The 25,007-nt window shown below is 40.8% G+C and overlaps 1 protein-coding gene across 6 annotated transcripts in view; it reads right to left on the bottom strand.

Moving 5' to 3' along the window:
- The window catches only part of tnk2b (tyrosine kinase, non-receptor, 2b), a 255,079-nt gene that overhangs the window by 208,842 nt on the left and 21,230 nt on the right, over positions 1-25,007 (bottom strand). Inside the window, exon 1 of one of the 6 annotated variants that reach the window (XM_063045577.1) lies at positions 21,595-24,041. The exons of the other annotated variants lie outside the window; for them this stretch is intronic. The gene's annotated coding sequence lies outside the window, so the exon portion shown is untranslated. Of the gene's footprint in view, positions 1-21,594; positions 24,042-25,007 lie in introns of those variants that run through there. 6 annotated transcript variants of the gene reach the window in all.

Here is a 25,007-nt window from a genome sequence, read left to right as displayed (position 1 = left end):
AAGGCAGCAGTCCCCAACCACCGGGCCGCAGAGCATGCGCTACCGGGCCGCGAGGAAACGGTATGATTTGGCGATATGAGTCAGCTGCACCTTTCCTCACTCCCTGTCACGCACTGTTGAGCTTGAACGCACGCGAGGTCATTACCCGCGCGTCATCCATGTCAGCGCGGGAAGATCAACTCCTCGAGCTTGCAAATGACGGCGGGCTGAAAAGTATGTTTGACATAACATCTCTGCCGGCATTATGGATCAAAGTCAAGGCTAAATATCCTGAGATAGCCACGAAAGCACTGAAAACGTTGCTTCCATTTCCAACGTATCTCTGCAATGAATGCAACGAAAACTAAATTGCGGAATAGAGTGGACATAAGGAACCCCCTTCGAGTATTGCTGTCTCCCATCACCCCTCGATGGGACCGTCTTGTTGCAGGAAAACAAGCCCAGGGCTCCCACTGATTCAGCAATATTGGTGCTTTGCAATGACTTTATATGTTCATACGGGGAAAATATGTGCTGCGTGTTTAATATCCAAACGATACTTAAAATGTTATGATGCTATTGACTTATATAACTATATAACAATTACAGCACGGAAACAGGCCATCTCGCCCCTTCTAGTCCGTGCTGAACGCTACTCTCACCTAGTCCCACCGACCTGCACTCAGCCCATAACCCTCCATTCCTTTCCTGTCCATATACGTACCCAATTTTTCTTTAAATGATAATATCGAACCTGCCTCTATCACTTTTACTGGAAGTTCGTTCAACATTTACTTATTTACTTCAAGCTCCCCTGATAATTGACTTATCATATATTGACTTATATTCATGCGAGGAAAATATGCCATAGAACCACCATAGAAACTACAGCACAGATTCGTTAGATAAACCCTTTTAGAAACAAAATTGAGTGTATTAGCTAATTATCTATATTCCGGTCGTGATTAACACCACCCCCCCCAGCGAACAGAATCGCCAAAAACGATTTGTAGAAAAAAATCGTACACGCGCCCGCAAGTTACACATGCGCACTGGTGCCCGCGCAAGGCTTCATGGTCATTGTAGTCTTTCTCGGTGAAACCCAGCGTATTTGACTGCTACTCTTGTCCATTGACAACCCTTACCCCCGCCCCTCCCCCCCGCCCCCCCCCCCGGGTCGGCCAGTCCGCAAGAATATTGACAATATGAAACCGATCTGCAGTGCGAAAAAGGTTGGGGACCCCTGCTTTAAAGGACATAATGGTGCAGCTGACTTGCAACTTAGCAGCCTGGATTCAATTCTGACCTGCGGTGCTATGTGGAGTTTGCATGTTCACCCTGTGACATTGCAATTTGTTCGGGTTCCTTCCCATATCCCTTTGGGGAAAGGATCACAGAACATACTGTTGAACCATACAAGTACAAACCCTTCAGCCAATGATGTTACGCTGATTTTTTAAACCTACTCAGAGATCAATCTACCCCTTCCCTCCCACGTAGCCATTATCCCACATTTGCCTAGGAGCATCTTTACAGCAGTGTGTTCCACGCACCTATAACTCTGTGTAAAAAAAACCTACCTCTGAAATCCCATCTTTCCTCCAATTGTATTAAAATTACGATTTTAATCTCTTCTGCAAGCCATTTCCACTCTGAGAAAAAAATTCTGGACATCCACTCCATCAATGCTTCTTATCATTTTATACACCTCTATCAAATCACCTCGCACCCTCCTTCACTCCAAAGAGAAAACCCCTAGCTCACTCAACCTATCCTCATAAAATGTGCTCTCTAATCCAAGCAACATCCAGGTAATTCCCCTCTGCACCCTTCCCTATAATGAGATGATCAGAACTGAACACAATACTTCAAGTGTGGTCTAACCAGAGTTTTACAGAGCTGCAACATTACCTCAGTTCTTGAACTTAATCCCACAACTAATGATGGCCAACACACCTTTCACCTACTTAATCACCCCATCAATTTGCATGGGAACTTTGAGCGATCTACGAACATGGACCCCATCTTGATATTAATCCTGTACTCAGGCTTCAAGTTCGACCTTGCAAAGTGCATCACTTCACACTTTTTAATTGAATTCCACTTGCCATTCTCAACCCAGCTCTGCACCCTGTCAATGTTCTGTTATAACCTACGACAACCTTCCACACCGCCCACAACACCACCAACCTTCATGCCATCTGCAATCTTATTAACCCACCTTTCTACTTCCTCATCCATGCCATTTATATTAAAAAAAATCAAAGGACAGGGAGCCCAGAACAGATCCAGGCCAAATGGCACTGGTCACTGACCTCTAGGCAGAATACGCTCCATGTACTATCACCCTCTTGCCTAATGTGGGAAAGCCAATTCTGAATCTATGGTGCCAAGTTTCCCTGAATCCCAAGCCTCCTCACTTGCTGAATGAGCCTACCACTGGGAACCTTACCAAACGCCTTACTAAAATGTAAATTCAGGACTCCTGAAGAAGGGTCTCAACCCAAAACGTCGACTGTTTGTTCATTGCCATAGATACTGCTAGCCTGCCGAGTTCCTCCAGCTTGTGTGTGTTGTTTTGGATTTCCAGCATCTGCAGAATTTCTTGTGTTACCAAAATCCATATACACACATCTACTACTCTACCCTCATTAATTTGTTTTGTCAAATTCTCAAGAACTCAACCAGGCGCATGAGGCACGACCTGCCCCACACAAAGCCATGCTGACTATTCTTAATATGACTATGCTTCTCCAAATGCACACTAAAGAATCTGCACCATTCTGTTGCCTATCTTCCCGAGTACATCTTTTCCCATTTACACTCCCAACTTCCTGCGTAACAGCATCATATTTCTGCCTCCCACAATTAAGTACTTTCCCGTACCATCTATTCCTATTCCTGTCCAAGGCTATGGTAAAGGTCAGGAAGTTGTGGTCACCATCTCTAAAATGCTCACCCACTCAAGAGGTCTGCCATCTGGCCAAGTTCACTGCATAATACCAGATCCAGTATGGCCTCTCTTCTGCTCTGCCTGTCCACATATTTTGTCAGAAATCTTTACTGTACACACCTAACAGATCCAACCCCATCTAAACCTTTTCCATTAAGGAAGTGCCAATCAATATTAGGGAATCTGAAATAATCCATGACAACCCTGCTATTTTTGCACCTTTCCACCTTCCGATCTGTTTTTTGGTGTCTCTGCTGGTATTGGGCGGGAGGGGGGAGGAAGGTAGGGTAAATCTATAGAATACTCCCAGCAGAGTGATTGCTCTCTTCCCGTTTCAGATTTCCACCCACACTAAATCAGTATACAATAATCCTTCCAAAGCATCCTCCTTTTCTGTTAAACTATCCCTGATTAGCAATACAGCACCCCCACCTCTTTTACCTCCCTCTCTTTCTGTCCCCAGGATATCCAACAGCAATTCTTGCACTTGTGACAGTCAAGTCTCGTAGTTCCACATACTGATTCATGCTCCAAGTGCTGACATATCTTGTGTTAAATTAGACACACTTTAACCCATCCAACTGACAGCAAATGTACCCCACCCACTGCCTATTTTACCCCCCAGTCTCTCTATATGCTGCATCTACCTTTACACCAACTGCTCCATTCTCTGACTGGCTCTCCCAAATGACAGAATTTTATGTAAAAATCAGAAGTGTTGGTTAATTATTCATAGTTCCAGGCATGTAGCAGAACCTGGGGAAAATGATGAGAATGTAGGCAGAATAACATAGGATTGCAGTCGGACTAGTATAAATGTTTGCCTGTCAGAGCAGAATCAATGGGCCAAAAGGCTGCACCAGTAAGTTGGTATGGTAGTATAGCTATTAATGCGACTGTATCACAATCACATTCAAAAGCATGAAAATTGCAGAAAGTATTATGAAGGAAGTAGCAACAACTTACTTAGAAAATCTCCAATATAGTTATTATCTTTCTCATTCTGCATGGGATCAATATTAAGTATTGCTACACATCTGTTTTTGAGCTGTTTAAGCCTTTACAAAATGTTTTACTTTCTTGATAAATTACTGGTGCTCAATTTACCTTAAAATCTTGTTCACCTTTTCTAAATTCTAAAATTATCCCAGTTCTCAAGCTTGCATCTTCCTTTGATCTAATTGTTTTTCTGACAGCCTCTGCACAACCACTTTCTCTGTTGGGTTTGATGCCTTGAAAGGTGTTATATTTTTTGTAAATTTTTTTTTAAATGAAAGTCATTGCCTTCAGTGTAGTTTCACAAAGTATCAGATCCAGCTCACGCTTCATATATTCATGGTTTGCTTTACTTAGATTTAAGACCATGTATTCTGATGAGCACTTTTAAACTTCATATAAAATTCTAATAATATTAGGATCACTTTTCCCAACAACCTCTTAACCAATAGAATATCAACACTTTTTCATTGGGTAACACTGGGATCTAAACAAGCCTGCTCCTTGGCTGGTTCAGAAGCATATTAATGCAGAAAGCCTCACATTCCATAAATTTTTCCTCCAAGTTTCTTCGTGATGGACAAAGTTCACACTGTGTCCTGTGCCCCCGGTATAGCCTCCTGTATATCAGTGAGACCCGACATAGATTAGGAGATCGCTTCGTCGAGCACCTACACTCCGTCCACCAGAAGTGGGATCTCCCATTTTAATTCCACTTCCCATTCCAATATGTCAATCCATGGCCTCCTCTACTTTCTGAATGAGGCCACGCTCAGGTTGGAGGAACAATACCTTATATTCCATCTGGGTAGCCTCCAACCTGATGGCATGAACATCGATTTCTTGAACCTTTGGTACTGCCCCACAACCGCACCCCCCCCCCACCCCGCCATCATTCCTCACTCCCACTTCCCTTTCTCATCTTATCTCCTTGCCTGCCCATTGCTTCCCTCTGGTGCTCCTCCCCACTTTCCTTTGTTCCATGGCCTTCTGTCCCCTCCCATCAGACTCCCCCTTCTCCAGCCCTGTATCTCTTTCATCAATCAATTTCCCAGCTCTTTACTTCATCTCTCCCCCTCCCGGTACTCCCGGTATCACCCATCACCTTTTGTTTCTCTCTCCCCTCCCCCACCTTTTAAATCTATACCTTAGCCTTTTTTCCTCCAGTCCCGCCGAAGGGTCTCGGCTTGAAACGTCAACCATACGTTTTTCCATAGATGCTGCCTGGCCTGCCGAGTTCCTCCAACATTTTGTGTATGTTGCTTGGATTTCCAGCATCAGCAAATTTTCTCTTGTTTGTGATCCATTTTATTTTGTGCATTTTCCCCACTACTGTACAACACAGAAGAGAATCAATTCATCAGCTTAGGGAGGATGATCATTTAGAAGTGGTTTTCCTGCCAAAGTATAACCTGATGTCATAACATTTTATGGGATCTGGAGCCAAATACTGAAAATTCATAGGACAAAATCTTCCTGGGCCCTATGATGCATCCCTCCTGCTGGTAAGACAAGTTAATTGTGACTGAGGCGCCAGAGCTGTGGTGGTATTCACAGAATTACACCTTATAGATTGCAGGCTGCTGCCTTGAACGTTGTACAACTTACTAGTCTTATAACTCAACAACTATGTTTATCAGCATACCCTTTGCAATAATGGGGCTTTTTTGTCACAACTGTTGAAAGAATTCTACACTACTACTACTTTGCACTACTTAATTTAACTATTTAATATATACTTACTATAATTCAGTTTTTTTCTCCATTACGTATTGCATTCTACTGTTCTCACAAAGTCAAAAAATTTCATGACATAAACTGATGATATTAAATTTGATTCTGAAATACAGGCTGGGAAGTGTTAATACCAAATTCCAAGTTCCTTCTTGCTGGCAATGCAGCATGAATCTATTGTCAAGAATATCAAATTAGCTCGCTTTTATTCTCATATTAATCCTTTTTGTGCTAGATGTCCGGGACAGATAGCCTCTCTAACTCATATGTTCTGGTCTTGTCCTACTCTGGAAACTTTTTGGAGAGACATTTTTAATATTATCTCCAAGGTATTGAATATAGATATCTCTCCTCACCCTATTACTGCTATCTTTGGACTACCTAAAATTTCCAGTAATCTTTCTCCTTCAGCCCGTAGAATGATTGCATTTCTTACTTTAATGGCAAAAAAATGTATCTTACAACATTGGAAAGAGCTTAATGCTCCAACTATCTTTTTTTGGTTTTCTCAGACAATATTATGCTTGAATTTGGAGAAAATTAGAAGCAATCTTTATGATTCCTCACTTAAATTTGAACAGACCTGGAGATCTTTTATTCAATATTTTCATTTAATGTAATTTTTTTTCTCCTTTTTTTTGCTCCATATTTATATACCCTTCTTGTTTTTTTTACTGTTTTTAATGGAGGTCGGGATTGAGGACGTGATTTTAAGTTTTTTAACTCTGCTTGGTTCCAAGTTAGCCCATTGCTTTGCTTTGCTTTTTAGTTTAGTTGCACGGTGGTTTTTTTTTCCCTTTTCTCTATTGGTATATATATATATAAAAATGAGTATACTATTATGTTACCTTAGTATGTTATGTTTAAATTACATTGTTTGTATCTTCTTTTTGTATTAATATTTCCTGTAATTTTATTATATTCTAACAATGTATTAGTGCCTTTATGGCTTACCTTTTTGTATACTTATTCAATAAAAAGATTTAAAAAGAAAAAAAGAGTATCATATTGCTTGGCACGTGGCTTGACAACTCTGCTGCATCTGGGATGGGCAGCCACATTTTTTTTTGCAGAGATAGCAGGTATAGCTAATCTGACTCAGTGATCAGCAACTGGTGGGCTAGAGCGTTGTGCTTCAGCCTTCTTTGATGATAATTGATATTTTGATAAAATTGAGCATGCCACAATCAATAAACTTGGTGTCCTCAAATATGGCATTGCCTCTGTGTCTTTTTTCATTTATCACATTTTAAGGATTTTGAATATTTAGTGGTTGATATCATTGTGACCCCTATCATAATTGTTAATCTAGCAAGTGATGCTAAAAACACAAACTACAGATGCTACAAATCTCATATAAAAACAGAAAATGCTGCAAGTTTCAAGTCAGTCAGCATCTGTGAAGAAACAGAGTTAATGATTCAAGCCAATGATCTTCAACCATAACTGCAAAAATTTAGAAAGCATGTATGCTGTAAGTGGTAGAGAAAGGGGAAGAAGGGCTTGTAGAGTAACCAGTCCTGATGAAGGGATTCAGCCCAAAACATTGAATATCTATCAACACACATCAAAGTTGCTGGTGGACGCAGCAGGCCAGGCAGCATCTCTAGGAAGAGGTACAGTCGACGTTTCAGGCCGGGACCCTTCGTCAGGACTGAATATCTACTCTTTTCCATAGATGCTGCCTGGTCTGCTGAGTTCCTCCGCATTTTGTATGAGTTGCTTTGTACAGTAATACAAACCAACTTTGTCATAAACCACTGAAATACAGGTTGGTTTTCTACAGCACCTGCTTTTTACGTAGTCTTCTAAATATTCATTCAGAGTTTAATTCATTGGAATCACTAAAATACTTCACTTCCAAGAGTCATTCCACATGCTGAATTAAAACAAAATTGACTTGAAACAATTATCATAATATTTATCTCAACAGTATTCTTTGGACCTTCTTGTGCGAAGAGACTGCTATGTTTCTAAATTATGCAAAATGGATCTCAAAATGCGAGAAGGCAGGTATATAGGGTTCACTGGAATCCGGGATCAGCCATAATGGAATGGTGGAGCAGACTCAATGGGCCGAATGGCCTAATTCTGCTTCTTTGTCTTATGGTCTATTGCAAAATCATGAAAGTTGCTATCTAAATGACGTCTTCCCTTCTGACATTCTCTGAAAGCAAATGCATAAATAGAGCCAGGATAAAATGTACAATAGATTCCCGATTTGTATGTTTGTATTATTTCAAAAAAATCAGTTTGTGAGTCAATGTGTTTTGCCAGAACAATCTGTATAAACAAACAGACTAAGCTTCAGAATTAAGCAACACACACAAAATGCTGGTGGAACGCAGCAGGCCAGGCAGCATCTATGAGAAGAGGTACAGTCGACGTTTCAGCCCGAGACGTTCAGAATTAATCCATATTTAAATCATCCTGATCAAAATATTCCTTAACTTGAGTTCTTTCACTAAACTTTAGATTGTGCACCCCGTCCTTACTAGTAGATCTAGATGACAGAAACCTGACTCACAATTGGTTCTACAGATTAGATTAAGTGCAGTCGCCTGATGATGTCACTGGCTATCCATTAAGATAGGCTGCAAAATGCTTACTTGGAGAATTTCCTTTCTGCCACAATGCCATTGTTCTAGGCTCCAAAAGCAGTCGGGGGAGTAGAAACCAGACAAAAAGGCTAGTCAGACCAGATGGTCACTGCATATTCAAATCCCAAACAGCTTTGCCTGAATGGTTTTCCCAGAGTTTTGAAGCATTTTTAATTAATTCTTGATCAAGTCACTAGCAGAAATGTTATACTACAATAGACCCACTACAATATTTTGCTGATATCGAGCCAACAGATAAAACTCCCCTTTAAAATAAACACATTCAGCCATAATAGTACTGCACAAGCTCCCAAGAACTATCAGTCAGGAGGAATGCAAATAATAGAACATAGCCGAAAAAAAATCAAACAGTACAGGCCCTTCCGCCCAAATCCAAAATGTGATGCCGTCCATTTAACCTACTCCAAGATCAATCTCTTGCTTCCCTCCTGCACAGCCCACCATTCTTCTTTCATCCATGTAGCTATACAAGAAGGTTTTAAATGTCCCTAATGTATTGCCTACACGACCACCCCTGGCAGTGTGTTCCACCCACTCACCCACCACTCGCTGTGTAAAATATCTACTTCTGATATCCCCCCCCCCCACTATACTTTTCTCCAATTACCTTAAATTCATGCCTTCTGATATCTTCAGAAGTTTTCGGATGACTCTGCCATACTTGGATGCACCAGCAAGGGAGATGAGGCTGAGTACAGGGCTACAGTAGGAAACTTTGTCACATGGTGTGAGCAGAATTATCTGCAGCTTAATGTGAAAAAGACTAAGGAGCTGGTGGTAGACCTGAGGAGAACTAAGGTACCGGTGACCCCTGTTTCCATCCAGGGGGTCAGTGTGGACATGGTGGAGGATTACAGATACCTGGGGATACGAACTGACAATAAACTGGACTGGTCAAAGAACACTGAGGCTGTCTACAAGAAGGGTCAGAGCCGTCTCTATTTCCTGAGGAGACTGAGGTCCTTTAACATCTGCCGGATGATGCTGAGAATGTTCTACGAGTCTGTGGTGGCCAGTGCTATCATGTTTGCTGTTGTGTGCTGGGGCAGCAGGCTGAGGGTAGCAGACACCAACAGAATCAACAAACTCATTCATAAGGCCAGTGACGTTGTGGGGATGGAACTGGACTCTCTCACGGTGGTGTCTGAAAAGAGGATGCTGTCTAAGTTGCATGCCATCTTGGTCAATGTCTCCCATCCACTACATAATGTACTGGTTGGGCACAGGAGTACATTCAGCCAGAGACTCATTCCTCGAGATGCAGCACAGAGCATCATAGGATGTCATTCCTGCCTGTGACCATCAAACTTTACAACTCCTCCCTTGGAGGGTCAGACACCCTGAGCCGATAGGCTGGTCCTGGACTTATTTCCTAGCATAATTTACATATTACTATTTAATTATTTATGGTTCTATTAATATTTATTACTTATGGTGCAACTGTATCGAAAACCAATTTCCCCCGGGATCAATAAAGTATGACTATGACTATTAGCCATTTCTACCCTGGGATTAAGGTACTGGCAGTCCATGCTATCTATGCCTCTTATCATCTTATACACCCCACACAGCCCAATCCAGTCACCTTTCATTCTCCTTTGCTCAAAGACAAAAGCCCTAGCTTGTTTAACCTATCCTCAAAAAACATGCTCTCTAATTCCTAGTAAATCTTCTCAGCAACCCCTCTAAAGTTTTCATATCCTTCCTATAATGAGATGACCAGAACTGAATATAATACTCCAACTGTGGAGTAACTAGAGGTTAGTAAAGCTGCAACATTACCTCAAGACCTGACTAATGAAGGTCAACACACCAAACACATTCTTAACCACCCTATCAACTTGCGTGGCAACTTGGAGCGACCTATGGATGTGAACCACAAGGGCCGTCCTTTCCTCCACACTGCGATGAATTCCACTATTAACACTTTACTCTACCTTTAAGCTTGAACTCCATCTGCTGCTTCTCAGTCCCATTCTGCATCCTATCAAATGTCCCATTGTGACCTATGACAACCCTCTACACTATCCACAACGCTACTAACCTTTGTGTCATCTGCAGACTTACTAACCCAACCTTCCACTTTCGTATCCAAGTTATTTATAAAATTCAAAAACAGCAGGGGTCCCAACACAGATTCCCATGGAACATGAATAGTCACCAACCTCTCGGCAGAATATATTCTATAGAACACAGAATAATACAGCACAGTACAGGCCCTTCGGCCCACAATGTTGTGCCAACCCTTAAACCCTGCCTCCCATATAACCCCCCACCTTAAATTCCTCCATATACCTGTCCAGTAGTCTCTTAAATTTCACTAGTGTATCTGCCTCCACCACTGACTCAGGCAATGCATTCCACGCACCAACCACTCTCTGAGTAAAAAATCTTCCTCTCATATCCCCCTTGAACTTCCCACCCCTTACCTTAAAGCCATGTCCTCTTATATTGAGCAGTGGTGCCCTGGGGAAGAGGCACTGGCTATCCACTCCATCTATTCCTCTTATTATCTTGTATACCTCTATTATGTCTCCTATCACTCTTTACCTTCTATGGGTAAGCCAATTCTCTCTGGATTCTCCCAAGTTTCCCTGAATCCCATGCCCTCATCAACCATAGGTCCTTTACCTTCCCATCCTTTGCCCACGTCACTGGGATAAACCTATCTAGAATGCCATACAAGTGTTCCCTAAACAATCTCTACACTTCTGTTGTGCATTTCCTCAGGTAAATCAGTTCCTAATTTATGCTGCTAAGTTCCTGCCTCATACCATCATAATACGCCATCCCCCAATTAAATACTTTTCCGTACCACGTATCCTATGTACAAGGCTATGGCAATAGTTGGAGTTGTGGTCACTGGCTCCAAAATGCTTTCCCACCAAGAGGTATGTTACATGACGAGGTTCCCTGCCCAGTACTAGATCAAGAATGGCCTCTCCTTGAGTCATCCTGTCCACATATTACATCAGGAATCCTTCCTCGACATACCTAACAAATTCTACCCAATGAATCTTTTATATTAAAGAGGTGACAATCAATATTTGGTAAATTGAAATCACTATGACGATAATCCTGATATTTTTGCACCTTTCCAAGATCTGCCTCCTGATTCTCTCCTCTGTATGTCTATAGAATAATAGGGTGATTGCTCCCTTCCGGTTTCTGACTCAGTGGATGATCCCTCCACGATATCCTCCCTATCTGTAGCCACATACTATTGCTGATTAGCAACTGCACACACCAACTCTCTCGTCTCCCTCCCTGTCCCTTTTGAAATATCTAAACCCCAGAACATCTAGCAGCCATTCCTGTCCTTGTGACAGCTAAATCTCTGTAATTTGACAAATGTAATTAGCCAAATCAAAGGTGGTGACAAATCACCATGTAGGAGGGAGACTGAAAATCTGGCTAAGTGGTGCCATAACAACTCCTCACTCAATGTCAACAAGACCATGGAGCTGCTAACTGACTTCAGGAGGAGGAAACCAGAGGTCCATAAGCCAGTCCTCCTTGGAGGATCAGAGGGGGAAGAGAGTCAGCAACTTTAAATTCCTCTGTATTATCATTTCAGATGATCTGTCCTTGGCTCAGCACATTAGTGCAATTATGAAGATAGCACAGCAGCAGCTCTACTTCCTTAGAAGTTTGCATAGATTTGGAATGATATCTAAAACTTTGGCAAACCTCTGTAGATAAGTGGTGCAGAGTCTATTGACTGGTTGCATCACAACCTGTTATGGAAACACCAATGCCCTTGAATGGAACATCTGACAAAAGGTCATGGAGATGGTGCAATGCACCACAGGTAAAGCCCTCACCACCACTGAGCACATCCACACAGAAAACTGGTCCATCATCAAGGACCCCCACCACTACGGCCATCCAATCTTCTTGATGCTGCCATCAGAAAGATACAGGAGTTTTAGGACCCAGACCACCAGGGCCTGTAGACTTGATTCCACGCCAGTGTCAGCAACTGAGGTGTCTCAAGAGATCGAAACGTCAAGACAGCAAGTGCAGATGTTGGAGACCCCTGCACTTGGGCAACCGCGCTCACTCGCTCTCGATGGTGGGGAGTTTGCTGCTAATTCTTGAGTTGCAGAAACTCGGAATAAAAAAGCGATGCTGCAGACTGCAACATCGAAACAGCGAGTTGTTTGCTGGTCTCCCCTCTTGCTATGGAAGGGCACTTTTCAGTCCCTTGTTAGTAACAAGAGAGTTTGTGGCATGTTAAATTGTTGGGTGAACAATGGTTTTTGTTGGACTGCAGATCGTGCTCTCTTTGGGGGCTTTGCTATTACTCGCTTGGTGGGTGGTGGGCACGGATGCTTCCTGCTAGAACAAATGGGTGGAGGGGCAGGGCTGATGCTTTTGCTGCTGCATGGAGGGGGAGGGTGGCTTTGGGGTTCTAACTTTTTTCTGTCATTCAGTCTTTGGGGTTTTCTTCTGTTTCGTGGATGTCTGCGAAGAGTAAGAATCTCAAATTGTATACTGTACATTCTCTGATATTAAATGGAACTGTTGTGATTAACAGTTCTGTAGTCAGGAAATAATTGCTGTGGTTCTGCAGGAAATAGCTTCTTCACTTAATAAGTATACTTCCCTTATCTTTAATTATTCCTTCCCAATGTCTGTCTCCATTCTCCAATCCTTTGCCCTTACACATTTACAAATATTTCCACCCACATATACTGTTTACTTCACCAATTTATTCAATAATGTAACATATACACTCTCTTCCCTCAAAATGTTGGTAGTCTGTCATATCCAACAATGACAAGAGACCTGTGCAGAAGAATTATTAAAGTGGAAAAGCTGTTGCACTGGTTAATTGCAAAATAAGCATACCTTAAACGATTACCAAGTGGTCTCGGCCTCTTTCCATAACCAAACTTCAGTTTCTTTGTCCAAGAAAAACCAATGTGGAACTAACAAAATTAATGAAATTTTAGAAGGGGTCATTGGTAAATTTTTTGAAGTTTTGTACAATGTTATTGTGCATTGAGTGAATTATAGAGTTTGACTTCAGTAAAGAGCTCCTTTGCAAAGTGCTTTTTGTTATTAAGATCCAAGCACCTGCATCAACATGTGTGCCGTCCTGTGCAGTGAAAATACTTGTTGGCTCAACAATAATCTGATGAATCAGTAACCTCTAGCACAATGCCTTTGGGAGGAGAATGAAACATCCTGTGCCATTCCTTCAATGTATTTTGTTCCCATAGCACTAGTCTAGATTGCAATACCTTGTCACACCATTTCTAAACCAACAAACTCTGAAGATTCACTGCAATTTTGTTAATGAAATTTCAGTTCTATATTTATGATCTCAAAAATGCGCGCATTTTTGTATCTGATCAACAACTTCACGGCTTAATGCAGCAAGCATCCGAGAAGTGTGTACTCATCGTCATGTGAACAAATATTAAATTCTTGCCTTCATCTTCAAAACCTTCCCTAATGTCAGCTTTCTCAGCCCTTAGTTCTTCAGAACTGATTTTCCCCTCTAATTTTGGTTTCTTGCACATCCAATTTTAATCACTCCACCATTAATGGCAGTGTCTTCAATATTCCAGACCCCGTGTTCTGGAATTAGGCTCTTAAAGCTCTGTAATCATCCCTCATCTATTAGGTTCCCCATAACCTCTTTGATCACTATGTCACCAGCCAGCCCAAAAACTTTAGCTGGCTTGAATTTGTCACTTCAAAACTTTTTCAAAAGAAGTATTCTTAGTAGCAAATAACACACATCAAAGTTGCTGGTGAATGCAGCAGGCCAGGCAGCATCTGTAGGAAGAGGTGCAGTCGACATTTTAGGACGAGACCCTTCGTCAGGACTAACTTCCTTCAGTTAGTCCTGACAAAGGGTCTCGGCCTGAAACGTCGACTGCACCTCTTCCTACAGATGCTGCCTGGCCTGCTGCATTCACCAGCAACTTTGATGTGTGTTGCTTGAATTTCCAGCATCTGCAGAATTCCTGTTGTTTTCTTAGTAGAAAATTGTTGGTTGTTGACAACTGTCAAAAAAAAAACAGAAATGAGGGTCAAGTTTCAGTATTTAGAGTAAACCAAAACTCATGAGGCTTTGTGTGATTCCTGGTATAACAAGCCAAAGTGTCAAGTTCACATTACTGGTGAGCAAAAACACAAATTTGTTTGCTCCACAATAAAAGATGCTGCTCACGAGAAAATACAGCATTTAGCATAGTCTCTACAGAAATATCAGTCCATATTATCCCCTTTTAGATGATGGATCCATTGTATATTTCCCATATTATTTCTTTTGTATTTCAGTTACTCCAGTTGTAAAGAAAACTATTATTCTGTACTCAAATTGTCTCCCTTGTACTTTCATCTATCATAAGTGAAAACAAATGTCTAAATCACTACAAACAACTGGAAACAGAGAAACAGTTTGCACAGAATTATTACCCTTAAACTTTGAAGTTTTCACAATAGCAACACAAGTTAACAAAAATAAAAAAAAATTGGGCATGTTGAAAATATGAAATAATAGATGTTTGAAATACCCAGGTCAGCTAAGTAATGTTTCAGGTTCTAACTGTATTAGGACTAGCAACAGAGTTTGCTATGGAGGTTTGAGGAGAGAGAAACAAAAACAGGCTGACACATGATTTTGGCAGGCACTTTAAATGCACTGGAAGAGCAGAGGAGTTAGTTTTATCACGATAATGTCACCAAGTCATGACAGGACAATGTTTTCACAGCTCAAAAAAAATTCTGTAATGTGCAATTCTGCACTGACGTCCAAACATAACCAAGTGTAGAAGTTTCACTTAAATTGACTTTTGCCTTAACTTTATAACCATAACAAAGTTCTCACTTAATCCCTTGCCTTTGATGCATCTTAATTTGGAAACTTGATGTGTGTATTCAAACAACTGACCAGTTACAAAATACTGCTATACATCTGAAATCTTCAAAAAATATATTTTAAAAGAGCTGAGTGGGTAGAGAGGAGATAACAAAACCACAGTTAACCCTCCATGAACCCAGAGCAGCTGCCTCACTGAAACAATGGATTTCACTGACAAACAATCATCTGACTTTTGAACAATTCAATCAACACCCACTGCTTTAATTCCTCTTTGATGAATCATTTTAATTGAACACTTCTGGTAAACTTACTCAGAGTACTCAAGCACTTATAACATTTATAGCATGTTGAATAAAGGCCCGTTTCCTAGCTCCCTTTATAATTTCTATCAAAATAAATTCTTACATACTGTCAGAAGTCAATCTTCAAAGTATTTAAACAGGGAATTATTATACTCTCAGTGCATTAATCAGGACTGAAAAACAATTATACTTTTGGCTTAAAGGCGAAAAATTCAAAAGTTAGCAAAGTCAAGGAGTTAAATAGAAGGGGATGCATAGAGGAGAATGGGGCACAGATGCAGACAGAAAGTGGAAAGGTCATGTTAGAGAGAGAAAAAAAGAGGGGCAGAAGGATACTAACCTAACCTGGCTCTTGGTTACAACTAAATTCCTAGTGACAACTACTTGCATATTTAGGTTTAAATAATATTTCAATAGAAAATGAGTAAAACTTTTATTTTACCACCATTTCTAAAACTCTTGTACAGCAAATAAAAAAGGTTTATATTAATTCATGAATCAACTAATGGCAGTACAGTAATTTACCTCTTAATTACCCTCAATCTGGAGGACTGGAGGTGCGTGATTAAAAAGAAGCAGCTTATCAGGATTCCAAGCTCCACCTCCCTAACTGGAACAGATGCCTCGTTGTTAATAATGTGAATCATCAAAGAACTGAAATTAAATAGTTTCCAGACTACACCCACGTAGATTACATAACTGAATGAGTGTCAGAGTTGTTTATAATGATTATAATCCAGGATGTTCCCAGTGCAACTGGAAATGGGGTCCAATCCCTTCCCTACACCACCTGTCCTCACATGTAATTCAGTGTTATGCCAAACTCCACCCTACCACCCGCTCCCCCCGATAAAAATCCCACACACATGCCATGAAAACTATGCAACTGTGGGCGTCTTCTACATGTTATACTGTTCAGTGGAGCAGTCAAATCAAGCCACTGAGTGGGATAGTTTGACGATACTACTGAGCACCATTTGATTTCAACTGGTAGTTAACTGTATTTATTCCAACAAGGGAACAGTTGTGAGAAACAAAAATAATGCAAAACATTCAGTAAATCAGATAGCAACCATGAAAAGAAAAAAAAGCATTATACATTTCAAATAGCATACATTGTTCTTCCAAACTTCCAGCATCTGCAGCACTTACTTCTGTTTTATTCAAAGGTGGTATCATGCCTGTAGAATTTGACTAGTTAATCACAACCAATACTCAGGAGCTCAAATCTTACTGAAGCTTCTTGTGAAACTGAAGTCACTATATCTCATAATACAAGACTAACATTCAATCAGCTTCTTCATCAAAATGAAACTCCTATGTTATATAGTTTAATATTTCAAATTTACACAAATAAACATGTCACTTCTGAAAAACAGCATGGTTACAGTAAGAAGCAATCAAACATAGAAATTAATTCAAAATGAAAACAGAAATTGCTGAAAGCAATACGCTAATCCAGCATCACAAACAAGAGAAAATCTGGAGATGCTAGAAATCCGAGCAACACACACAAAATGCTGGAGGAACTCATCAGGCCAAGCAGCATCTAAGAAAAGAGTACAGTCGACATTTCAGAAGTAGCTAGTCCAGCAGTTTATGTTTTTAGGAAAGAGGAGAGACTGTAGATGCTGGAGCAAAATATCAAACTGCTGCAGGAACTTAGCAGGTCAGCCATCATCTGCGGGGAAGCAAGAATTGCAAGACTCTGCATCAGAACTAAACGTGGAGATGGAAAGTAAAAAGCGGAGTGTCGGGGGAGGGGCTTAAACATTAGTGTAGGTGGATCAAGGGTTGACTGATAGAAGGAGACACGGTTTATAAATGCAGATGGAACCAAATGGAGATGGATTAATGTGGAGACAGATAAGCAGTGATAGAAAAACTACAAATGTCGTAATGTGATTAAACAAGAAAAGTGATAATGGAAACCATTATGGGAAGTGAAAAAGCAGATGGAACCAGAGTAGGGGCAGCGGGGGTGAGAGATCTGCTGGGTGCACTATGTGAGCAGTAGGTAAGCGTAACCTGAAATTGGGAAATTCAGTGTTCATACATTTTGTGTTGGGTCTACAGAGGCAGAAAACAAGGTATTATTCGAGTTTGTGCTGGGCCTCACCCTGGCAGCGGAGAAGGCAGATGTCAGACGGGTCAATATGGGAAAGGGAAAAGAACCAGGAGTTTGGAATGGCCATTGAGGACAGAGCATAGGTGCTCTGTAAATCAGTCACACAGTCCGTACCTGGTGTTGTTGATGTAGAGAAGGCGACATCAAAAGAACCAAATGCAGGAGGGTGAAGTTGAAGGAGGTTCATGTGAATCTTTGCCTCACATGAATGAGCTGTTTAGGTACTGGATGGTAATGCGGGAGAGGAGTGGAGGGTGAAATTATGTGTTCTGCTGTGCCAGGGAGGGGTGATTGGGAAGGGGTAAACATATCATAGAATCATAAAAAAAAGTTCCAGCATAGGGTGAAAAAGACATAATCTGACACGATGGAATCCCATTGTAGCTGACCAAAATGACAACAGGTCTAGAGTGGATGCTCTACCCCATGAGCCTCTGCAACCAGCACATCATTCACTGCACCTTCCACCATCTTCAACAGGATTTACCACCAAACACATCTTTACCTCCCCCACCACTCTCAGCAAGGATCACTCCCTCTGTGACTTCTAAGGAGGACAGGGGTGCAAGAACACAAGTTGAGAAAATAGAGGAAATGCAACAGAGTGGTAAAATAGTTTGCTTTAAAAAGCAGGACCTTTCAGATATACTGGAATGCAAGGCCTAATCTTAAGCACAGATGTAGCAGAGATAGAGCAACTGAGAGAAAGGGGCAGCATCCTTTCAAGAGGCAGGGTGGTAAGAAATCGCCTAGATAGCTGTGGGAGACAATGTTTAATGTAAAAAGTTAACGGATGATATGTCTTCTGAGATGGAGACCGAGATCCAGAAAAGTGAGAAAAACGTTGGAAATAATTTAAGTTAATTTGAGAGTGCAAAGGAAGTTAGGAGCAAAGGTGGTACAAAAAGTTGGAGAATAGTTACAGGCAGATTTAGAACAACAACAAAACAAAAAGATGCATCTGGACCCCATAGCTGCACGGTTGATTTGCAGGAAGTGAGAGGAATCAAGAGCTGTTGAAGACAAAAACAAGCTCTGCGAGGTGGCTGAAACAGTTAGAGGTGAGGAATGGTGGATCTTTGTTGTAGAAAGAAATGTTGTGGTTTAAGGCCTTTCCAGATGGAGATGTATAAAGACTAGACATCCATTCTGAAGGTGAAGCAGTGGGTGCTAGGGAATCAGAAGTTGTCAAACTTTCACCCTCACCACCTGGCTCCGTCTGCCTCCCCTCTCCCCACCTTACTCTGCTTTCTCTTATTATCCACCTGCCCACCTCCCACTTCACCCCTCCTCCTTCCTGTCCATCACAGCTCACCCCTCTTTGCTCCACCTTTCACCTGCTGCCCCGTCCCTTGGCACCCGGCCCCACTTCACTTTGTTCTGGCTATTTTCTCTTTCTACTCTCAGTCATAGAAACATAGAAAACCTACAGCACAATGCAGGCCCTTCGGCCCACAAAGCTGTACCGAACATGTCCTTACCTTAGAAATTACCTAGGGTTACCCATAGCCCTCTGTTTTTCTGAGCTCCATGTACCTGTCCAGGAGTCTCTTAAAAGACCCTATTGTATCCGTCTCCACCACCGTCGCCGGCAGCCCGTTCCATGCACTCACCACTCTCTGCATAAAAAACTTACCCCTGACATTTCCTCTGTACCTACTTCCAAGCCCTTAAAACTATACCCTCTCATGCTAGCCATTTCCTGACACAAAATCACAACCTGAAATGTTGACAATTCTTCACTGCCCCACATATCCCCCCACAGATGCAGCTTAACCCACTGGGTTCTTCCAGCAGTTTATTTTAAATTTTTGTTCATTTTCCAGTATCCATAGAATTTTTCTTTAGAATACAAAATGAACTCCTGTTTTTCATGTTGCAAGGAAGCTGATCAAAAAAAAGGGAGAGGTTAAGGGAAATGATTAAAACATTCCACTGAATTGTTTACTTTGGTAAAGAGTGTAAAACATATCAAAATCAAGCCTATAAAAAAGTAAAATTCTAGGATCCTGAGGTTAAGAAAACACAAGGTTATCATTTTAATTAAGACAGATTTATATTTCCTGAAATTAGCTCATTCCAAGTGCTTTATGGTCCATTAAGTATTTTAGGTTTAGATACTGCTGCATTATAAGAAATACAGCAATCAATTACATACAACTAGGCTCCACAAACAGTAATGTCATGACAACAAATAATCTCCGCTTTAAAACCATAAAATCTTAACACATAGGAGCAGAATTAGGTTATTCGACCACTGAGTCAATCATGGCTGATTTATTCTCTCCCGTCCACCCCATTCTCCTACCTTCTCCCCATATCTTTTGACACCCCTGTTAATCAAGAACCTATCAACCCCACTTTAAATATAGCCAATGACTTGGCTTCCACAACCATATGAGGCAATAAATGCCACAGATTCACCACACTCTAAAGAAATTCCTTTTCTAAAGGTACAGTCTTGTATTGTGATGCTGTGTCCACTGGTTCTACACTCTCCCACTACTCGGAAAAACCTCTGGCCATCCACTGTCTAGGCCTTGCAATATCTAGGTTTCAACGAGATTTCATCTTCATTCTTCTAAACTCCAGCAAGTACAGGCTCAGAGCTATCAGGCACTTCTCATACATTAACCTTTTCATTTTCGGGATTATTCTCATAAACCTCCTCTGGACCCTTTCCAATGCTAGCACAACTTTCCTTTGGATACGAAGCCTAGAACTGCTCACCATACCCCAAATGTGATCCGGCCAATCCCTTATAAAGACTCAGCAGTACATTCTTGCTTTTATATTCTAATCTTCTTGAAATTAATACTAACATTGCATCTGTCTTTGCTACTACCAACTCAACCTGCAAGTTAACTCTGAGGGAACCCTGCACTCAGACTCCCAAGCCCCTCTGCACTTTCAATTTCTGAATTCGCTCACAATTTAGAAAATAACCCACAAATTCATTCCTTCTACCAACATCCTTTCATCTGCCACATTTTATCCATATTTTATATATGTGCATAAAAGTTGGTAAATAAAAAATGGTAAGAGAGAATTCTGCTATTTTTCTATGAAATGGTTCCAGAGGTTCCCAAGTAGCCAGACAAAATTTTGTTTTGAATTCACAGCTGAAAATTCCTCACAGTACATTGGAGGGTCAAATTTAGGATTTTTTGCCCCTTCAAATGCCTGGTGTGGACCAACAATCCACAAACTCAGATCAAAAGTACTAGCCACAGTTAACAACAGAACTAGGAAAAGAATGCACTGAATGGAATTTCATTTTTTTTAAAAATGGAATAAGAAGACGAATAAAGAAAACAGACAGCATGAGTGCAGATGCTGGATGATCCATTAAATACCTATTTTGACACAAAACATTTGAAGGGTTCAGAGAGTTGTAATTTTTTTAAAAATAAAGCTATTTATGAAAGAAAAGAAGTGTGAATAGACAAAAATAAAGAGGAGGCCAAACAGGTTTTGAAAAATGAGGAAATGTTGACAAAGTAGAACAAAATCTGTCAGTCAAGAAGGAAACAAGAGGTTGACAGCAGGAGTGTAAACTCCCTAACTGGCACCGAGGCCCTGGAATAATCACTGAGCTTTTCTACCCAGTTTTCCAATCCACCAAAGCACCTTCTTAAAAGATCTTCAAACAAACTTTTAGCTATTCTTCTACCATAGGTTCTTTAGTTCAACATCCATTTTCCCCTTCTTGCTTCTGAGACGCTGGAGGGATATTTTTACTTGTTAACAGCAATTTGTAAATACAGCTAGTCATTGTTGTTGACAACATGTGGCCTGATGCCTTCATAATACAGTTTGCAAGAAATGGCTTGTCCATTCTAATTGATTTGAACGCAGGTGCCAACAGGTGAAATAATACAGGGTAAATATCAATTACAGGGTCTACGATGCAGAATGACGTTTCAGACAGACTCTGTCTCCAGCTCAGCCTACTCCAAAGTTGCAACTGATCACCTGCCATTTTATCCCAGATGTAACTAATTGATGCAAGATAAAAATAATAAATTAGTATCACTCACGAGAAGTCTGGATTTTGTCTCAGCATGTACTTGGATTTAAAAAATGAAAACTCCAAGATTCTTCCCTACAATGGTTCAGTCCATTTAGAAAAACAAGACAACTGCTCACTAAAAGTGAAATGAAGTATACAACACTGGCATCCTGCTGCAAGTAGTCTCAATAATGTTCCAAATCTCAGAAAAACAAAAAGCCAGTTTACTGGCTATAATTTGTTTTTCCTATGTTTGTGTCACAGTCAAGAGAAAAACAACATATAGGCAGGATGCTAGTAATTAGGTTTCCTTCCAGTTATTGTAGGGCAATTCCGATAAGGCATAGTCTTCAAAATAATGCAGACTCAAATATTACTTTCCCGTGCTCTGTCTCAGGCAGGGTGTGCTGGAGGAATGAAAGACCACTGATGTTCATATAATTGTTTAAAAGAGCAAGGAATGGAATAACCACAGACCAACAGACTGATATTGATGAAGGGTAAATTATTGGGACAGAAAAATCAACACTTAGATAATCTCAGATTCATAAAGGACAATAGCATAGATTTGTCAGAGGAAGGATGTAGAAATGCAATTGACAATGTTTCAAGGTGTTTTGACAATTGATCAGAAAAGTGAAAGCTCACAGCATCCAAGAGAAAGTGGCAAATTGGATTAAATTGAAAGCAAATAAAATTGTATATGCTGGAACCTGAAACAAAATTGTGTGGCAACATCTGTGTCAAGAGACCCCATTTAAGGTCTTGGGTCAATGACTCTTGCTCAGAATGACTTTCATAAGGGGAATGAACAACCATGATGAAGCTGGGCCAGCTGGGGCCACAGAATTCAAAATTGTCAACATGGTGGAAGACATCAGAAATGTCACTGATTTGAGAGGGAAGAGACTGGTTTGATGGACAGGATTGAGCCACAGTTAGGAAAAACAAGCTTGGTAGAGCAAGAGCAGATTTAAACAGTAAGCCACACATGTCACACACCATGGAAACAGGCCAGTTAGCCCATCACATCCACCTATTCACATTCATCCCAGCTTTCAGCATTTGGCCAATATCCTTCAATGTATGTGTGATTCAAGTGCTCCTCTGGACTCCACTTAAACGTTGTTAATGACTCGTCTTCGACTACTCTTACTGACAGTGCATTCCAGCTGCACACCATTCTCTGGGTGAAGAAGGTCCTCTGTATTTCTCTTACCACTTACCCAAAATCAAAGCCAAAGCTGAGTTTATTGCCATATGCACAAATACAGATCTATCACCAAAGATCTTCACCATCTGGCCATACCATTTTTTTCACAGCTACACTGGGAAGGAGGTTCAGAAGCCATAAGTCCCACACCACCAGGTTCAAGAACATCTATTTCCCTTCAACCATTCAGTTCCTGTACCAACTGCCAAAACCTATCACTACAGTTTGGCAACACAATGACTACTTTGATCACTTTGTACCAAAAAAAGTTGTGGTTTTTGTTCTAATCATGTTCTTTCTGGTAAAATTTGTGTACTGTATATGTTTAAGATTTTTCTTGTCTGTGTTGCTTATATGATGCTATGTGCTGCTGCAAGCAAGATTTTACTGCACCTGTCCACATACACAGTAACCACTTTATTAGGTACATCTGTATACCTGTTTGTTAATGCAAATATCTAATTAACCAATCATGTGGCAGCGACTCAATGTATAAAAGCATGCAGACATGATCAAGAGATTCTGTTGCTGTTCAGACTAAATATCAAATTGGGGAAGAAATGTGATCTGAGTGACTTTTACCATGGAATGATTGTTGGTGCTAGCCAGGGTGGTTTGATTATCTCAGAAACTGATGATTTCCTGCTATTTTCACGCACAACAGTCTCGAAAGTTTACAGAGAATGGTGCAAAGAGCAAAACATCCAGTGAGTGGCAGTTCTGTGGGCAAAAATGCCTTGTTAATGAAGGAGGTCAGAGGAGAACGGCCAAACTGGTTGAAACTGACAGGAAGGCCACAGTAACTCAAATAACCACACATTACATGGTAATATACAGAAGAACATCTCTGAACACAAACGTGTTAAACCTTGAAGCGGATGGGATACAGCAGCAGAAAATCACACATTCCACTCCTGTAACTCAAAGTGGCAAATGAGTGTATGTAGTTGTACATTATGACAAACTTGGATTTCACAGCACGTATGCACAGGTGCAATGAAAGATATTTTTGATTAATTACTATTAAGATTAAGCTTACTTTAAAAAAAACACTCAAGTGTTATTATTATTGGTCCATGGTTCTTTCCTGTAGTTAAGGAGTTGTATTTTCTAGATTCCATTTTCTCCAACAAATTCCTCTAAACACATCAGATTTACTGAACCATTTTCCATATCTTGTTCAACAGTCTATTGAAGGAACTCAGATGGAACGTCATCTTAGTGGGGCGGGGGAAGTGGAGGAAAGAGCAGGGGAAGGAGGAATAGTCACATTATGCATTGATCCTTTATTATCAGGACTCACTACATTGTCCTTTACTTAGGTAAGGAGACAAAAAACTGTGTGGGGTCTTCCAGGTGTGGCCTTATGAGCACCCTGTACATAGAACAGTACAGGACCCTCGGCCGAATGGAGTTGTACTGACTATTAATCTACATTTACATTTAACTTGCACTTTCCTCCTGCATAGCTCTCTATTTTTCTTTCATCTACATGCTTATCCAAGAGTCTCATAAATTTCCTTAATGCCCCAACTGGGCATTGAGCATGCTTGTCTTCACTAGCCAGGGAACTGAGTTTAGGAGTAAGGAAGTCATATTGCAGCTATATAAAACTTTATTCAGGCCACACTTGGAGTAGTGTGTGAAATTCTGCTCTCCCCACTACTGCAAGGATGTGGAGACTTTAGAAAGGGCGTAGAAAAGGTTTATCGGGATGTTCTGGATTCAATGGGATGACCTGGTTTGCTTTCTCTGAAGCTTTGTAGATTGAGGGGAGACCTGATAAATGTTTGTAAGACTATGAGAAGAGGAGATTGGGTAATCATTATCTTTCTCCCCCCAGGGTAGAAGTGTGAAGTACTAGAGGGCATGTATTTTAGATGAGAGGGGAAAGTTAAAAGGGGATTATAGGGCAAGTATTTTCTCTGTTTTTTTTTGAAAACGAACACAGTGGGTACCTGGAATGGGCTGCCAGGGGTAGTGGAGAAGCAGATACAATAGTAGTGTTTAAGAGGCTGTTAAGATACCTGAATGGGCAGCAAGTGCAGGGTATGAACATGTAAACACAGCCAGAAGAGATTTAATTTAATTTGACATTGTGTTCAGTGCAGACATCATGGGCCAAAGGTTCTATTCCTGTGTTCTGTTTGATGTTCTATGTAAATGTACAGCAAATCAAATTCAAACACTCTTTGGAAACAAGAGTAGGTAAATCCAGGCACAAGTGG

Source organism: Mobula hypostoma, chromosome 4, assembly GCF_963921235.1.
Source record: "Mobula hypostoma chromosome 4, sMobHyp1.1, whole genome shotgun sequence".
In the NCBI taxonomy this organism is placed as follows: Eukaryota; Metazoa; Chordata; class Chondrichthyes; order Myliobatiformes; family Myliobatidae; genus Mobula; species Mobula hypostoma.
The sequence above is the reverse complement of the archived record's forward strand: the minus strand, read 5'-3'. Positions and strand labels throughout refer to the sequence as shown.